Below are 16,006 nucleotides of genomic sequence, written 5' to 3'. Positions count from 1 at the left end.
CCGCATCCCAAAACCAGTCCAACTCGTCCCTGCCTCCCTAACCTGTTCTTCCTCCCACCTATCCCCTCCTCCCACCTCAAGCCGCACCTCCATCTCCTACCGACCAACCTCATCCCGCCCCCTTGACCTGTCCGTCCTCCCTGGACTGACCTATCCCCTTCCTAACTCCCTACCTACACTCACCTTTACTGGCTCCATCCCCGCCTCTTCGACCTGTTTGTTTCCTCTCCACCTATCCTCTCCTCTATCCCTCTTCTATCTGCCTCCCACTCTCTCCCTATTTATTTCAAAACCCCCTTCCCCTCCCCCTTTTCTGATGAAGGGTCTGGGCCCGAAACGTCAGCCTCTCTGCTCCTATGATGCTGCTTGACCTGCTGTGTTCATCCAGCCCTGCACCTTGTTGTCTCGGATTCTCCAGCATCTGCAGTTCCTACTATCTCCTATTGAAAATCCAACTATATTTCATCCATCACCTTTGTTCTTCTCTTTTTTACATCTTCAAATAATTCATCAAGATGTGACAAAGAAAAGGGTCTTCCTTATGAAGCTGTGTGATCCATTTTATTATATTTCAGACTTCTAAATGTTTTTCTATTTTTACTTGAGTAAAATTCCAAGATATTTCCTCACATTGATATTAAGCTAACAGGATTTTCAACTCACTTTTTGAATAGAGAAGTAATGTTAGCTGTTTACCATTCCTCTGCCATTATTCTCTTTTTAATGGAGACAAACAGGAAGTCGGAAGAACATGGCAAGCCAGGCAGCATCGGGAGGAAACGAGCAGTCAACGTTTTGGGTATTACCCTTCTTCAGGACTGGATGTGGGGATAGGGAGAGGTACAGATAAAAAGAGGGAGGAGGGGTGGAGGCGGAATGGTGGTGAGAGGTGGACACTGGTGGTAGGTACGACCTGGTTGATCGATGGGAGGGATGAATCCAGTTGGTGGCTGGAAGGGAGGGTCAGAAGGTGGAATGGAAGGGAGCAGACAGGGCTGGAAGGGGAGCTGGGGGATGGGTGGGAAGGTTGTTTGAATTTGGAGAACTCATTGTTGAGTCCTCCTGGCTGTAGGGTGCCCAGGCGGAAGATAAGGTGTTGTTCTTCAAATTTGTGCTCCGAGTCGCTGCAACACTGGAAGATGCCGAAGACGGATGTGGCAGAGGGAGAGTGGGACAGAAGTTGAAATGACCAGTGACCAGGAGGTTCGGTTGGCCGATACGGGCCAGGCGAAGATGCTTGGCGAAACGGTCACCTAGACTACTTTGGTCTGACCAATGGAGAGAAGACCACATCGGGAGCACCGGATGCAATAGACTAGGTTGGAGGAAGTGCAGGTGAAGCTCTGTCTCAGTTGGAAGAGCTGTTTAGGGCCTTGAATGGAGATGAGGGAGGTGGTGAGTGGGCAGGTGTTGCACCTTTTTCGGTTACAGGGAAAGGTACCAGGTGGGTTGGAGTGGTTTGCGGGGAGTGTGGAGTGAACTAAGAAGTGGCAAAGGGAATAGTCCTTGCAGAAGGCAGAAAGGGGTGGGGAGTGGAAGATGTTCTTGGTGGTGGGGTCTAGTTGGAGTTGGCGGAAGTATTTGAGGATGACATGATGGATGTGGAGGCTGGTGGGGTGGAATGTGAGGACAAGGGGGTCCTTGTCTTTATTACGTTTGGGGTGGAGGTGGTTAAGAGCAATGGAGCGGGGAACGGAAGAGGCACATTGGAGGGCTGTCTGGATAACAGAGGGGGGGAAAGAGCGTTGTTTGAAAAGGTGGACATCGGGATGCTTGTGAGTGAAACATTTCCTCGTCAGAGCAGATACGACGGAGATGGAGGAATTGGGAAAACGGGATGGAGTTTTTGCAGGATATAGGGTGGGAGAAGGTGTAGCCTAGGTAGCTATGGGAGTCTGTGTGTTTATAGTAAATGTCAGTCTGTAAACTGTCGCCAGAAATGGAAACGGAGAGGTCAAGAAAGGGGAGAGAGGTGTCTGAGATAGACCAAGTGAATTTGAGGGCAGGGTGGAAGTTATTAGCAAAATCGATGAACTGCCCCAGTTCAGCCTGGGTGCAGGATGCAGCACCAATGCAGTCATTGATGTAATGGTGAAAGAGTTGGGGAACAGCACTGGTGTACGTACTGAAGAGGAACTGTTTGATATAACCGACAAACATGCAGGCGTAGCTGGGGCCCATGTGGGTGCCCATGGCAACCCCTGGATTTGGAGAAAGTAGGAAAAGTTGTTGAGGGTGAGAACTAGTTTGGCAAGGTGAAGGAGGGTATGCGGGGGTGGTGGAGGGGGAACTGGTGGTGGTTGGATGGGTCTGTTGGAGAGGAAAAAACTGAGGGCCTGTAGGCATATGGACATGTATAGGGATTGAACATCCATCGCAAAGATGAAGCGCTGGGGGCCAGGGAACTGGAAGTTTCCGAAGGGGTAGATGGCATGGTTTGCATCCTGGATGTAGGTGGGAAGTGCCTGGACCAAGGGGGAGAGAATGGAGTTGAAGTAGTAACAGATGAGTTCTGTGGGGCAGGAGCATGCAGAGATGATGGGTCGGCCGGAGTAGTTGGGTTTATGGATCTTGGGGAGCAGGTAGAACCAGGTAGTGTGGGGCTGAGGGCCATAAGGCTGGAGGTGGTGGAAAGGAGGTCACCGGCAGTGATGAGGTCATGGACAGTGTTGGTCATGGTCAAGGGGGAGGTAGGACGTGATGTCAGAGAGTTGGTGTTTGGCCTCCAGACTACTACCACTCCGCCTTTGTCAGCAGGTTCAATAGTGAAACAGAGATTGGTGCAGAGAGCTGCACGTTCAGAGTTTGGAGTGGGTGCGGGGCGTGGAGAAATCGAGGCAGTCAATGTTACAGTTAGCAATAAAGAGGTCCAGGGTGGGTAAGAGGCTGGCAGGGGGTGTCCAAGAGCAGGAGGCAGGTTGGAAGCAGGAGAAGGGGTCTCCGGATGGTGGTTGGGACTCTTTATTGAAGAGTCTTTATCAAAGTTTATCTATATGTAAAAGTGTCCTGCTGTCTCTTTTGCCGATGTTTGTTCTTTAAAATGCATGAATGTAACCCAACTAAACAAGAGTTTTAACTTCTTTACATTTAATTAGTTTATTGATTATTTCCACTTTTCCATCTTAGATTTTTCAATTTGTTTAATCTTTATGTGTTGTCTTTTTCTAAAAACCATTCCTCTACAATATCAGTATTATAATGTAAGTGTGCTATTGCATTATAGTATCTTGTTTCTTCTATGATAATGCGCCTCTTTTACAAATACAGAAATTGCTGGAAAATCTCAGCATGTCTGGCAACATCTTTTGAGAGAATGCAGAATTCATGTTTCAGGTCCAGTAACCCTTCTCCAGAACTTTTGGGAATCCTCAGCACCTCATTTTCTGTGTGGGAACCCTGCAAACTTCTGGACTCAATATCGAATTTAACAGTTTTAGGGCTTGAGCACCTCCTTCCATGTCCTTAACCCCAACTCCCACATACTAGTCTTTGTCATCACATGGACTGCTACCACAACCAATCCATTATCATCTACGCATGGTCTCCATTAGCAGGCTGACCTTTACCCATTCCTTTGTCTGCCCAACCTTTTCTCCTCTCTCTGGGCTCCATATCCATCGATCATTTACTTATTACCCCGCCCCTCTCCTCTCCCAACCCCCAACCCCATCTTTAGCATATTTGCCAGTTCTGAAGAAGGCTCACTGCACCTGAAATGTTAACGGTGCTTTTTCTACACAGATACTGCCAAACCTGCTGAGTTTTCTTCCAGCAACTTTTGATTTTGTTTCTAATTTATCAGCATCTGCAGTTCTTTGGGACGGTATTTTTGTCCCTTTTACCAGTTTGCCTTGTCTTTCCACCCCCCTGTTTGGAATTCATGACTTATCACACCGTACCTAATTTTACCCACTCTATCTCAGGCTGTCTAATTAAAGGACCTCTTTATATTCCTCGCTTTTTTGTTCTTTCTAGAATTGTCAGCCTTTTAAAATCCATGTTTGATATGTATGTTTATAAATACAAATATTGTATACATTGAACTAACCAGCAACATTAAGAAAAATCATCAATAATAAATCACTTCTTATCACAAAAATATAATCCCAACTAAGCAGTGTGTATGAAAACTGAATTGAGTATTTCAGGCTGCATTTGTGATTCATGATGAAATCTTGGTTGAAGCTGCTTATATACCGCAACTGTTGCCATGGTATTGAGTAGCTTCATTTTGCACTGAGACTCTGATTATAATAATAGACTAAATCTAGATGCAGGGAACAACATAACACCAGATTGAAGCAGATTGAGAATAACGGAAAAAGGAAAGTTCAAGCATGAGATTGCGCTTTTGAATTTGAAGGAAAAATATGCATTTAAATCTCATGTAGACAAACTCATTTCTTATTCTTGCATTCAGGAATGTAGGAAATTTGTGTTAGATTAAGGAGAATAGTTTACATAACTGTCGCATAACATTGTTCAGCAGGGTTGTATTACTGTTAATTCAGCATTTTCTAGGTTTGCACATACTCCAACCTCTGTGACAATACTGTCACTTTAGAAAGGTTATTTTGTCCTTGGGTTTTTTTGAAGAGAGGGTGTAAAGGCAGAGGTAACAAAGTGTCAACTAGAGCTGGCCTAAATTAATCATTTAAGAAGCCTTCAGGTTTTTTTTGAAACAGATAAAACAATGGAATGGGAGTGGCCAGTTCTCCCAAATCAGGCCTCCTAGTTTTTTTAGCTGTAGCAGTAGAAGCTGTTTGGGTCCCAGAAGAGTTGGAGCTTCAGTAAATGATTCTTAACTGTGCCTTTCTCTGAAATCTCTCGATGTTGAATGGCATGTAAGAATCTTTGTCTGAATTTACATTCTTGCCAAGGAGTGTATTTATGGGATGTTACTACAGTGGAACAGTTAATTAGTAATTGATACTGTATCTATTATTTGGTTAGGTTCTCTAATAATTAAGTTATTCTAAATTCCTCTTTCTTTAGTTTGTATTTTAACCATAGTGTTTGAATAAATTGTGTTTTACTTAATGTTGAGTGGTTTGACCAGTTGCATCACACTGGAATACCCACTTCACATCTACCTTTAAAACAAGAAAATGTTAGAGTCTAGGCTGCCATCTTAAAATATGTTGAGGGGGTCTGGCCTGGTCCTTAACACCTCTCAGTCTGAATTTCTCAATTCTGTTTCTGATGACATGCATTAGTAAAACTTGCATTATGCGCTGAAATGAAGATGTTATAATAAATATTCTGATTATCATTATGATCTTTAAAATAGTTAGAATTAGATACTAACTTAATTCATTACCAAAGAAGGGTGCATTTCATCCAAGCCTGATTGATCCCAAAGTTCATATGTTCATATGAAACATATGTTGAAGACTTGGCCACAGTTATGTATTTCCACATTACTTCCGATTCACCCTTTGGAGGTCTCTGCGCTTGCTATTCCTTTGGACTATCTACAATCATTCAGTCTGTTCTTCCTTGTCCCATTTCATTTGAATCAAATTCATTCTTCAAGAAGGAATTATAACCCAAGTAGAAATTAACCTTTAAATTTTATGTTAGGTGCACCTATGTCCACAGAATGTAGGAAAAGGTTCATGGCTCAAAATCATTGTTGCCTTAAAACAGTCTCAAGATTTCTGGGAGTAACAGCCAGGAAGCTTCACTGATGGCAATACAACATTGATAGCTTTCTCGTGTTCATACTGCAAGTTTTATTTGTAATTGGGGATCACATTCTGTCAGATTTTGGCTCAGAGAACCCTGTGGCAGATTGTGTGAGGAATGGCAGATGAAGCTTCTGGTGTTGTGCTATCCAACTAGAGAAATAACTATTGTGGAGATGTCTTGTGTCATCTGTACCATCCTTCACATTACTGTGCATTTTACTAGAAAAGTCTGCCAAGTCAATATGAGACCAGATTTTTAGAACTGATTCCATCCGAAGGACATTATGGAATAACACCATTTAATTTTAGTAATTGCCAACTGCCAATTAAGGAAAATCATCAGCATACATTTTACGAAGCACAGATGAATGCTGCTGTATACGTGAAAGCTATTCAATGTCTACTGGTCAGATTTCATTGTTAAGGCAATCTTTTTCATAGTGAGATCAAAGTTAATGATTTATTTTTAAAAACATTATTAAAATTTGAACATATCATTGTCTAAATCAAAGACATCATTATATTATCCATGACATTTTCTACAAGTATCAGCTTTTCCTCTTTTTTGTTCTCTGAGTTGAATTTTCCCAAACTTTGGCTAAGTGCCAATTTCAGGGAGTTTCATGAAGGATTTCTCTCTGTGAATTCTAGCAAGTTTTCTCTTACAATATTTATGGGGCTCACCTCATTAGATATGCATCACTGTTCCCACAGTGCCACTCTCTAGCCATGCAGCACACCGCAGAAGTGTTCTCTGGTGGTGGTATCTTCTGAGATTCCTGACACTAGGTGCCACTTCTAAAGCCAGGTGCACATGAGTTTAAACAGCCAGGAATTGCCCTGCACAGTTCCCATATGCAAAGATTTCCAAGGAATAGGGCCAATAGAGGTTGAGTTACAGCCAAGTTTTCAAACAGGACCTGGAGGTCCTGGCAGATGAGGTGGCACAGAGGAAGGTTGACCTTGTTCCCCAGGATAGCCAGAGAAGACCAAGGCATCAGAGCCTGCCAGCCTGATCCCAAGCTGCTCTTTCCATAAACACCCACCAATTCCCTCCAAACTATCAAGATTTTATGTTCACTGTGCAGCCTATTCACTCACCTGGGACACCTCACTACCTTTCCTATACCCACACTGACACTAACGGCTGTGCCAGCCATTTTCATTTCATTCAGTCTCTCCCTTTGCCTCACTGCAGAATTAAAAGCTCACAATGGGTGCTGGAGTGGCTAACATTTGTCCGCTCACCCCTTATGAGGAGGGAATTCTTGAATTTGCAGGAGAAGCTTGAGGTTGTCCATGTGAGATGCCAAGATGTCCTGTCGATCAAATAAGATTCATTGTGCTGTTTTTGTGCTGCTCTCCCATTATGACCATTATGAACATATTCTTCACACACTTAATCTTCTACATCTATTTTGCAACTCACGCTGTCTCTTGTCTTTTGTAGGCACCAACATTACTGAAGGAACATATTCCCAGGAGAGACAGAGCCAAAGATCCTCCTGGCAGCACCACCTCATCCATTTCTGAAGAAGCAGCCACAAATCACTCAGAAGAAGCACTGGCAATGCTGTTTACTGCACCCTCCACAAGCTGAGGTACTGACACTTTGGTGGGTCTGTTCGGGAGTTTAGTCAAGAGCACATTCGAGTGAGCCCATCACTGCCATACCTGTGCAGATGGCTGAGGAAGAAGCGTTGCAAATTGCTGACACTCAGAGAAGGCTGGAGGAGACTAGGCACTTGCTCAGTCCCAGAAAGGTGAGGTCCCCTGGTGCCAACTATTAATAACTTGGTGCAAATGCACATACAATCACAGGAACAGTATACAGGTTTGTCAGAGACAGGAAACCAGATCAGAGGTCCACCAGAGCTACCTGTATCATGCTGGCCACTGACATGTGTAAAATTGTCTGTCTCCTCAGTTGGCAGCAGCCAAATCCAATAGAATACTGGAGATACACCCAGACCTGCATTCCATCCCCATAGCCATTGACATTCGGCATGAACAGCAAGGTGGCAGTGGAATTAGGGACTTTGACTTCGTTCTTGAGGAGAAAGAGTGGGACCATCACGAACCCAGCCAAAGGAGGAGCCAGACACAGCACCACCTCCCACTCCCAAAGAAGTCTTCTCTTTGAATGTTCTAAAGGTATCTGGCCCCTCCACTTCCATCATGTCTTCAGCCCTCAACTCTGTGGAACTTTAATCCAAGGAGGATGAACCAATACCCAGCCAGGAGACTCAATACATGTCCGAGTCCCCTAGCCACAAATGCTCCAAAGCCAACTGGCTGCACCATAAGCCAAGCTCCCTGAATCCCATCTCCAGACTTCAGCACTGCACCTTGATGTAGTCAGAAGGAAAGGAAAAAGAAAGCTGAGGGTATAGAGGTAGCCCTTCAATGTAAATATATTTTCACCCACCCCCACCCACATGAAACACTAGTACTTGTCTTTTTCCTAGTCACTTAGCACAGACACAAAGCCATGACACATCACGGTAGTCAGAAGTTCTCAGTCAAATCAAGGGTGACAGCTGTCAGTCAGTGGGCCTGGAATGGTAAGTCAAGGCTAGCCTCTGATATCAGTCCAGAGGCTTGGGCACAATCAGTGGGTCACTTGGGACATTCAGAATAAGAATCTTCCCTTTAGGTGGTGAAAAACCAAATCCCAGGCAGCCTACTGCCCAACTTGGCTTTTTTTGCTTTACCTTGGACTGTTTTCCTGTTTTCTCCTGGAACGAGAGTGAGGGAGGGATTAACTGAGATGGAAGTGTGTGGCATAGCTGTTAGTGGTGGTGCTCATGGACTAAATGTGGTAAGATGGCCCGAGCAAGGCACGTATGAATAGAAGGTTGGGTTTTGGGGTCGGTATGAACGAATGTGGGAAGATGTTGCATGCAATTGTGAGAGGGTAGAGCATGAGTCTTAGAAGGAAGTGGTTGCAGTAGCAGAGAAAGTGTGAGTGTGAGGTCGCAGGGAGAAGATGGTGGCACTACACTGGCACACTGGAGAAGATTATTGATCTTCTTCCTCCACTGGTATTCCTCCACATGACTGAGACTGAAATGATCTGGACATCAAAGTCAGACTAGGCTGGGGCATGGCCAGATGTTGTATCCTCCTTTGCTGGTCCTGGGTGAAGATAATATCTCTTATCCGCACCACATGTCCGCCAGGATCTCCAGCTACCTGTCCACAAAGTAGGGCACCAATTTCCCTTTATCCACCAAGTCTAAGGCAAATGTCAGGTACCATGCACGGCAGTTCTGGATTGACAGTGCTTGTCTGGGTGCACAGTGGTTTTTAAAGATGGCACCGGTGCCAAGGATGCCACTCTATTCCAGATTATCTTGCCAGTTGTCAATACTTCCAGGCATAGCAAGTGATAGAATTAGGCTGGCATCAGCAATAAGGGGCACCATAGGGGTGGGGCAGGTAGTTAATGAGATGTGTTTGGAATAATAATGTGAGGAAAACTCACCAGGCCTCACAAGAGAACCCCTCCATAAAACTTGACAAAATTGACACTTATCCAATCTTACAATCCTGCAGCAGCTTCAAACAGACAAACGGAGAAGATATAAGGAGAGCCATCTCCATAGGAGGTGGAAGTAGAGGAAGAGTGATGGGAACCTCCATGGTAAAGAGGCACATGATAGGGCTATTGAAGAGCAGATCAGTCAATATGTCATTTTCTTTCACACTGTGTAGTTTTGATTTCAAGCATGATAGAAGGTGACAGTGAATGCTCTGTGAGCAATGGTTTCCAGTCTGCCAAACATCTAGAGCCCTTTCTTGTGAACCTCCCCAGGTCCCCCCACTTCACCTGTCTAAAGGAGCCTGCATCTGCCCATCTCTCCACGCACCTCACCCAACCCCACCCACCCCACCCTTAGCAGATTCCTGCCATACGAGGTGACCATAATCCACTATGGTCATACACTTTTCCCTCCCCCACCCCCCACCCTCCTGAAGTTCCTGACCATGGACAAACCCCCGTCCCGCATCATCCAGTTCCCATCCATACTTTACTTTACTTTATGTCCTCTTACACGTATTGCTGTTCCTTTTCACAATTACCATCCATCCTTTGCCCTACTTCTCCCCAACTCAACCTGCAGTCCCAAACCCTATGAATAGGTTCTCAAGTCTCCTTTTCACAACAGTGTTATGCTATTCCTTGTCTCTGACCCTTAACTTGCAAGACTGCCAAGTTACAGGCCAGTTGACCACGGATTAAATGTGTTCTTTATGACATTAATGAGTAAGTAATAAATTACAAGCACTTACAACTTGTAGAGAATACTATCTGTTAAGATGTGAGGTACTTAGTCTTGACTTTGAAGTTTTATGTTCCATCTCTGTGTCCTGGACCCAGGGCTCATGTCACTAGTGTTGATCCCACATTCTTGCTGTCCCTTGTCTCCGTTTCAGGGTTTGTAACTTCATCATGGTCTGTGCCTTCATTGCTGCCCATCAATACTGAGCCAACCAGTGATTATTAGCCCAACACCTGACATCCTGAACTCCATTCCGCTAAATCCACATTCCATTGAATTCAATAAGTGTTTCAAGTTTCAACTGATACTTCAGCATTGTAGCATTTTGCCATATTTCTCAGAACCTAGGACTAACACCCATGAAATTAGTACTGGGTCCAGGACCCAGAGACGGAACGTAGAACCTCTGAAGCCATGACTAATCACCTCGTGTTTTAACAGGAAGTATTTTTTATAAATTGCGAGTGCTTGTGTTTTGTTATTTACTCATTAATATTACAAAGAACACATTTAATCTGTGATCAACTGGTCTGTAACTTGTCAGTCCTGCAAGTCAAGGATCATAGACAAGGGACAGCACAACACTACTGTGGGAAGGAAGCTTGAGAACCTATCGGGTACAACCAAAGAATCTTCTGATTGGCAAATGTTCTTCAGGCATGGTTTGCAATTATTAACCCCTCATCTGCTACAGCTTATGGTATTTCAGAGTTCACTAGAGTCAAATGTATACAGCAGCAGCCCCCATTGTCCCTGCTGTGCCCCTTTCCCCTTAGTTTCTCTGTAGAGACTCAATGGGCTGACCGTGTTCTCCCCACCCTTGATGGGACAATTATAAGACCGTACAATAAACTGCAGGAGTAGATGTAGGCCATTCAGCCTATCTAGTTCACTCACCATTTTATGAGATAATGTCTGATCTGATAATTCTCAACTCCAGCCTAGACTCTGTTACCTTGATTGCCTTAATGACCAATGAACTGTTTGTGCCAGTCGTGAACATTCTTGATAAACCAGCCTCACCAACCCTCTGTAGTAAAGATTTCCACACATTCACAACCCTTTGAGAGAAAAGAAATCCTCCTCATTTCCGTCTTATATGAGTGACTCCTTACTCTGCAATTATGCCCTCTGGTCCTACACTTTCCTTCCAGGAGAATCAACCTCTCTACATCTACACTGTCAAGCCCCTAAGAATTCTATATGTTTCGATAAGGTCTGTTCTCATTCATCTAAACTCTCTTCATTAGAAGATCCCTCCACACCCAGAATCAACCAAGTGAACCTTCTCTAGATTGCCTCCAATGTCAATACATCTTTCTTTTCATAAGGGGACCAAAACTGTTTACAGCAATCCAGCTATAGTATGACTAGTGCCTGGTGTAGGTTTTATAAAACTTCTCTATTATACTTTATCCCTTTTGAAATAAAGGTCATAATTTCCATTTGCCTTCTCTATTCCCCGCTGAACTTGGGTGTTAGCTTTTTGTGATTCATGTACAAGCGCCCTCAAATCTCTTTGTGCTATGGATCTCCACAGTCTTTCCCCATTTAAATCATACTCAGTTCTTCTGTTCTGCTTCCTAAAATGCATAACCTCTCATTTTCCTACGTTTATATTCCACCTGCCAAGTTATGCCCACTCCTGTCTGTAGACTTCTTGTGGGTGAGACGTCTGGACAAGATGTGCTGGAACCCTTGACTGATATATAGAAACATAGAAACATAAAAGATAGGAGCAGGAGGAGGCCATTTGGCCCTTCAAGCCTGCTCTGCCATTCTTCAAAATCATGAATGATTGTCCAACTCAATAGCCTAATCCTGCTTTCTCCCCATAACCTATGGTCCCATTCACCCCAAGTGCTATATCTAGTTGCTTCTTGAATACATTCAATGTTTTGGTATCAACTACTGAGGATATACATCTCTTCAGTCCCCTGGACTGGCTGCTCTTGAGCCTAGAACTGTCAGTGACCCATTCCCTGTACAGCTGGGACATGGATCCCCTGACTAAGAACACCTTATCCAATCACCCGACTGTGGCCTATTCTCTGGACTGATTTTGGAGCTGCCCATAAGGTACTGTACTGGGTCTCCCTGACTGATGGATGTCTCCATGGACTTTCTGGGTCTCACCCAAGGTTTTAAGACATGGCTGCCTGCTTGCCACACAGTGTATTTGCCCCTTAAGCTGCTGGCACTTGGAGCAGGTATGGGGTTAATATAGCACACTGCCATACAGCAAGATGTTTGCTTGCTTGACTGAGGACTGCCTGGTTCAATCTTCAGTAAGCTGAGTGCCTATCTCTACTTGGCAAGTGTCCTTGCAGCAGCCTTTCAATGCTCGGTTTTGTTGCGTGTCTCCATTTCCTGAGCATCCTGCAAGTGGATCGCAGAGGTGCTGTGAGGATCCTGAGGGCTTGGCAATTATTGGTCGCCAATGTCCGTGCACGACATGTGTGTTTGGCTGATGCCTGTGGTGGTCGTGGCCTGAGGTCCTGTCTCATGTTGAGTAACATGGAGGTTCGTTACAGCCAGCGCTGACCTGAAGCTGTCAGATTCTTACTCTGACTTCCATGTCAAGAATTTTCAGCAATTAATTTAGACGCATCGGGTGGTAGGCTGGGAAGCTGCACATTAATGATGCTGATTTACAATTAATACTGTTTTTAACAAGCAATAATTTCCCTCAATAGACAACTCGTTGTTGAGAATCTCATCTTGCTGCCTGGAACTTTGTTAAAAGATGCAGCAAGAGGTTCTCAACATCAAGAGTGGACTTGTTGTATGTTTCTGCCATGTCATTCAGCCTCCTATAATATTCCACCCATGTCTTTTTGATGCAGCAATTTAATTATGAACTTTTAAATTGCCGCCTAGAAAATAATAATGCATGTATTCATCAAAGTGAGTAATTGGTTTAGTTGAAAATAAATGAAGTCGATTGGCAATAGTATTCAATTTAGGAACAATTATTCAACAGCCAAAGAACCAATTAGTATTAATATCAGAGTGATGGTTCTGCCACAATGAACCAAGGCAATTTATTGCTTTAATTACAATGTAATCCCAGTAATTTATCAAATTATTTTGTTTTTGCACTGAACTGATAACGAAGGAGGAGATGGGGCAGAAAATCAAATTTCCTTGAGGTTCTGTAAAGTATTTTGTTTTCATTTTATCTAAAATCTGTACATATCATTAACAGGACTTAAGATGCCAAAGAAGATTGACAAAGTAGACATAGAGCGGATGTTTCCCTTTATGGAGTATTCTAGAATAAGAGGTCATAGTTTCAGCCAAGGGGGTAGAACAAGAGATGAGGAGGAATTACTGCTCTCAAAGGGTCATGAACGTGGAATTCAGTACACCAGTGTGAGGTAGACTTGGTGACACTGAATAAACATAAGAAGACAGACAGATTTTTAATTAGTAATGGGTTGAGAGGTTATGGAAAGGGGGCAGGAAAGTGGAATTGAGGCCAAGATGAGATCAGCAATGATTGTATTAATTGGCGGAGTAGGCTTGAGGGGCTGAATTGCCTTCTCCTGCTCATAGTTCAAATGGTCTTATGTAATAAGAACTATCAATGCGAGACAGTAATTGCAATGTGTCGATTAACTAAACAAAAGCTCTCCAGTATATTTATATATGCTAATACAATCTTTGATTTGATTACTCACACTTAACAGTTCTATTTGAGTGACTGGTGGGTTTGTGTATGAAAAAAAGAAGGAAACATTTCATTCTTTGTTTCTTTAGGAAAATCAAGAGATTTGTTTCAAAAATCTCTTGTGCAAGTGAACGTTGTGTACAGGTGTATTTGAAAGAAATGGTGACATAATAGGACGTCATTGCTGACTTGGAAGAAGTGCTTTTAAAATAAAAATAAAAACAGCTTGTGACAAAACCCATGGCCAGAACACAATCCATAAATGGTACAGGCACCTGAATATACTATTAGTCATTTGAAGCCATTTTCTATTAGGCAATCATAAACCGTAGTCAGAATTCGTAGGTGCTGTCCCTTCATTTTTCCATTTAAATATTGAAGCTGACGGGAAACTCAGCCACAGTTGGAAAGGGTAATTTACAATTTGATCCAAAGGCAGTACTTTACAACACCTAGCAAATTGCAAACCTGTCATTGGTCTCTCAATGTTTACTACAAATTAAATTTTGAAGCTTAAGAATACATAATCATTCATATAATATAAAATAGTTCCATCAGTTAATGCTCTGTCATCATAAAACAGCATGCTTTTCAACTTACCTCAAGCAAATTAAGGTAAATCTTTACAAATGCTATATTGTGCTGTTACGTATATTTTAACCCAAAAAAAGTCAAGGCGCTCAATGATTTAATATTGCCAGTAAGCTGAAATGTACAGTTTAAATACAACCTTATTCATCATTTTGATTACAACACGCATTTCATGAATGATTTTACTCCTTTGGTTTGATGATGATTGTCTATCATATCTTTGTGCCCTTTCTTCTATCAGCAGAAATTTTCCATTATACAAAAGACAGGAACAGATTAGCCACTTTGATGCTGATGTGTGATATTTGATTGTTTAAGAGTTTTGGTAATGGCCTTTGCCACATTGCCTCTTCAATACAGTAAATCATGCCCTCATTTATGTTTGCTCAGAATGTGGTTCACAAGGCAAAGTTTGCTTTTTGTTCTTCCTCAATGGTCAATGTCCCTTCTGTTATTAAGATAATGCCAGCAGTGATGGGTGTGGACATTAATTCACCGCTTAAGGGCCTCAATTAGCTACAGAGCATCTACAAGGATTCCAACATGAATTTATAGACTCATAGGTGTTCACAATACGGAAGGATGTCATTTGGTCCTTTGTGTCTGTACCGGTCATCAAAGATCTGATAACACAAATCCCTGTATTCAGCTTTATGTCCATAGCCCCGGAGCTATAGCAACACAAGTGAATATCCATATAGTGTTTAAATGTTACAAGAATTCTGACTCAACCAGCCTTTCGGGCAGTGAGTTCCAGACTCTCATCACCCACTGAGTGAAAAAAAAAATCCTTGACTCTCCTTTTAGCCTTCTACCTCTGATCTTAAATCTTAGCTTCCTTGTTATTGACCTCTTTACAAGTAGGATTAAAAAGAGTCTTCCTATCTACCCTGTCAATGCCCCACATTATGCACCTCTATCATGTCCCCTCTCAACCATCACTGCTCAAACTAAACAACACCAGCCTATCCAATCTTTCTTCATATCTCAGACCCTCCAGCCCCGGCAGCATCCTGGTAAATCTCTGCTGTATCCTCTCCACTGTAATCACAGCCTCCCTATAATGTGGTGACCAGAATTGCATGCAGTCATCCAGTTGTGGCCTAACCAGCATTTATACAGTTCCTACATAAGCTCCTTGCTCTTGTATTCTGTGCCCTGGCTAATAAAGACTAGTATCTCTATGCCTTCTTAAACACTTTAACCTGCCCTGCCACCTTCAGGGATCTATGGATATTCACACCAAGGTCCCTCAGTACTTTCCAGGGTCCTATCATTCGTAGTAATCCCTTACCTTGTTAGCCCTCCATGAGTACATTACCTCACATTTCTCTGGGTTTAATTCCATTTGCCACTGCTCTACCCACCTGATCAGTCCATTGATATCCTCCTACAGTGTATAGCTATCCTCACTATTAATTTTCACTGTCCTCACCACCCTATCAATTTTCCTGTCATCTGTCTTAATCATATCCCTTATATTTAAGTCGGAATCAATAACATAGACTAAAAACAACAAGGTTCTCAGCACCATGTCCCACAGACCACTATGGTACCTCATTGTAAACAGACTTTTAGTTACAGAAATATCCATCTACTGTTAGACTCTGATTCCATCCAGTTTTGGATCTCATAGGCTCTTAATTTCTTGACCAGTCTGCCATGAGGAATCTTATCTAAAGCCTTGCTAAAGTCCATGTAAACCACAACAATGCATTACCCTCATCAACACTCTTGGTTACCTCCACAAAAAATATGACCAAACT

The 16,006-nt window shown here is 43.0% G+C and overlaps 1 long non-coding RNA gene across 3 annotated transcripts in view; it reads left to right on the top strand.

Moving 5' to 3' along the window:
- Positions 1 to 7,146: 7,146 nt before the first annotated feature.
- The window catches only part of LOC125485528, a 51,573-nt gene continuing 42,713 nt past the window's right edge, over positions 7,147 to 16,006 (top strand). For 2 of the 3 annotated variants that reach the window (XR_007264238.1, XR_007264240.1), the window contains exon 1: positions 7,147 to 7,453. This is a non-coding gene — a long non-coding RNA (uncharacterized LOC125485528). The remainder of the gene's footprint in view (positions 7,454 to 16,006) is intronic. The other variant, XR_007264241.1, reaches the window with a different exon arrangement.

The sequence above is a fragment of the Rhincodon typus genome, chromosome 19 (assembly GCF_021869965.1).
Source record: "Rhincodon typus isolate 14 chromosome 19, sRhiTyp1.1, whole genome shotgun sequence".
NCBI classification, from domain to species: Eukaryota; Metazoa; Chordata; class Chondrichthyes; order Orectolobiformes; family Rhincodontidae; genus Rhincodon; species Rhincodon typus.
This window is presented reverse-complemented; position numbering and strand designations above follow the sequence as displayed.